Source organism: Saimiri boliviensis, chromosome 6 (genome assembly GCF_048565385.1).
Source record: "Saimiri boliviensis isolate mSaiBol1 chromosome 6, mSaiBol1.pri, whole genome shotgun sequence".
NCBI lineage: Eukaryota > Metazoa > Chordata > Mammalia > Primates > Cebidae > Saimiri > Saimiri boliviensis.
This window is the reverse complement of record NC_133454.1, coordinates 87,323,440-87,326,619: the sequence shown is the minus strand read 5'-3', so window position 1 is coordinate 87,326,619 and position 3,180 is coordinate 87,323,440. Positions and strand designations below refer to the sequence as shown.

General features: G+C 57.5%; 1 long non-coding RNA gene across 1 annotated transcript; it reads right to left on the bottom strand.

Annotated features, from left to right (window-relative positions):
- Nucleotides 1-534: 534 nt before the first annotated feature.
- Nucleotides 535-2,691, bottom strand: LOC141584751 (uncharacterized). Its single transcript, XR_012517957.1, has 3 exons — nt 2,604-2,691; nt 1,524-1,593; nt 535-1,110 (listed from the first exon to the last, which is right to left on the bottom strand). It is a non-coding gene; the product is annotated as an uncharacterized LOC141584751 (long non-coding RNA).
- Between the last annotated feature and the right edge of the window lie 489 nt (nt 2,692-3,180).

Genomic DNA, 3,180 nt, shown 5'->3' with positions numbered 1-3,180 from the left:
GTCTCCTCAATACTGGCATTCACTATCATGCCCATTTTACAGATGAGAAAACTGAGACAGAAATACTAGTGTCTCAAGGTCATAAAGGAAGGAAGAGCTGAGATTTGAACCCCAGCACTTGGGCTCCTGAGCCCATGTGTGTAACTACCATGCTGTGCCCCCTAACAGCCAAGGCATTCCTTCATTCCTTCACTGGGGCCACTGAGAGGACAGGACAGTCCCTGCTATCCCACAGCTCTCAAGCTAATGTGGGAGGCGGAGGTACAGCAGAGAGGCACCACCTCGGGTGAGGAGAGCAGCACCTGGGGTCAGCATTGGGGGACAAGGGCATGGAAAGGTGTGGGGTGTGAATCTTGGCTCTGCCACTGACCAGTCCAACACTGACCTTGGACAAGGGATATAGCCTCTCTGAATTTCTAGTTTTCATCAGAAAGATGAGGATGGTAATACCTTTGTTTCAGGATTGATTTAGGATTAAACAAACAATGCACATACAGTATCGAATACTGGGCAAAGAAAGACATTAGGTGCCTGGTAAATGGTAGCTGTTATTATTAACAGAACTAAAGAGTGGGTGGGGGAAAGGAGGACGAAGAGGATTCTGGAACTTGTTTCTCTAAGTTCTGTTCTTGGCCAGAGGGTGGCCTTCTGTGCCCAGCCCCCTCTTCATCCCCAAGCCTGTCCAGGCACCTGCTGTGGGTCCTGGCATCCCCAGGCAGGGCCAGGGAAGGACCAGGAGGGCGGGTGAGGACAGCCCAGCCCAGCTCCTCACTGCTGGGGAGCCTGGTGTGGGGGCAGGGCTGCTCTTGGCAGATGTGCGCTCCGTGGATGGAGAGAAGGCCTGTGTGTCTATGGAGGAATAATTAGAGGCAGGGATAGCCACACTCTCCTGCTCCTTAGAAACGAAGGTTCTAGCAGCCTCTCTCTAGGGGTTCATGGTAGGGGTAAGGGCAGTGGCTCTGCCTGCCCAGTGCCTCAGCTCAATGCCCACATCCCTGTCACTTATCCCTCCAGACCTGGTCTGGGCCCTGCCTTTGTTCTCATACAGCAACTGTTTCCAGGAGATGGAGATGACATCGGAATAGCCGGAGTCAGGTGTGATCCAAGGTTCTGCAAGGAAAAGGAAGGGTGGTGTGGAGTGGGTTGCAGCAGGGAAGGCTTCCCAGTGGAAGTGGCTCCTCAGCTCTAGGAAAAGGGAAGTGAGTGTCCTTTCAGGCAGAGGAACAGCAGGTGCAAAGGCCTGGAGGCTCACCTATGAGGTTCGATAAAACCGCTCAATTCTAACACAAGTTTTGTTCAGATCCAATTATTTTGGTAGGAAAGGGGGCATGTTAGAGCATGGCTGGGGGCCCTTAGGTAGGCCTTGGATGAGGAGGGGCTGATGGGGGCAGGCCTGAGTTTGAGGAGGACAGGAATCCAGGTGCCAGAACTTTTGCATGGTCTCCATCTCAGCACCAGAGGCCTTAGGCCCTGTGGGATGGATGGCTGAGACACTCTGGCTGGGAAGGAGCTTGTGGTCTTACCAGACCCCTGATGAATCCCGGGATCTTTGCAGGTGGTCCCAGGGCCTCTTTGAACCTCAGTTTTACTTATCTGAAAAATAAAGAGGTGTGATTTAGATGACCTCTAAGGACCCTCTTGCCTTTCCTATCCCAAAACACTAGCAAGGTCAGGTACTTCCATTTATCTGAACATTACAGACAGATGAATATGGAAGGACATTCACTGGCCATGTGTCCCCACTGGAACCCTTCCCATCCCATAGCTGTCAGGGTCTGAGCTAGCCAAACGTGTATCTGCAGAAGAAACTTGAGCAGCAGGTACCAAGGTAGGTGGAAGCTCTTCCCCATACTGCTAAACACACTCAGAATATGGACATGTCCCACAGACAGCCTGGTTACAGAGATACTCCGAATATGGGCTAAGGTCCTGGACAGTGACACACGGTCCACATAGGGTGAGAACAGGGATTGTCATATCAGAGAGGCACCCCCAGTCGGACCCCGGGACCACACCATCACACAGTGACAAGAGCTCGTGGCGGCACGCAATCGAGTGCCTCGCCCCTCCCCGGGGCCCCTGGGGCAGCCTCACTCCTGGGACCCCCTGGAGCCGGGCGCAGCCGGTGGCCGTCAGCGCCAGCCGCAGGGCCCCCCGCGGCACACGTGCACTCGCCGCCCGCAGCCGCACCCCGCGCACACGCCGGCGGGGCTAACGAGCCCACAGCCCTCCAGGGCGGGAGGAAGCCAGTTGTCGGGCGGGGCCGCCGCGGTCACACAGCATTAGCCCTGCGGCCGCCCCGCCAGGTGCGGCCACTGCCCCTAATCCCTGGCCCCGGCCCCGCTAAGCCCGGCCTGAACGACGCCACAGCTGGGGGCGGCCGGCCACGCGCCTCCCCTCACCGCAGCCCCGGCCTGGCCCCGGCCTCTCCCGGCGGCCGCGCGCCCACCGCCGGGCCCCTCCCCACGCTCCAGCGCGGCTCCCACCTCCCCGTCCCGCCCAGCGCTCTCCAGTGCCTCCCCGCCCAATGACCCGGTGCGGGCACCCCCGTCTCTCTCCAGCACCCCCACGGCCCTGCCCCAGATCCTCCCCGCTTTGCCCACCGGCCTCCATCTCTGTCCTCAGGCAGGCCGGAGTCACCAGCCTCCTCCCAGTCTCTCCAACGCTGGACCCGCGGCGCCCAGTCCTGCGCTAGCGCCACCACCTGCCAGCTCCGTGCCTTCCCCTCCACTGGATCATGACTTGGGCTTCAGCTCCCTCACTCTCCATGTCTCTCACTTGCCGGTTGTGCCCTGCTCAGCTGGCCAGACTTTGGCCCCCTCCCTACCTGGATTTGTGGAGTCCCAACGTTCATCTCCTCCCTCGCCACACTTACTCACAGCCTCCACCTGACATACCCCGGCAAGACTCCCTTGAGTCTTCTAGCTCTTACCAGACCCCTGATGAATCCCAGGATCTTTGCAGGTGGTCCCAGGGCCTCTTTGAACCTCAGTTTTACTTATCTGAAAAATAAAGAGGTGTGATTTAGATGACCTCTAAGGACCCTCTTGCCTTTCCTATCCCAAAATACTAGCAAAGTCATGTACTTCCATTCATCTGAATATTACAGATAGATGAATATGGAAGGACAGCCACTGGCCATGTGTCCCCACTGGAACCCTTCCCATCCCTTAGCTCTCA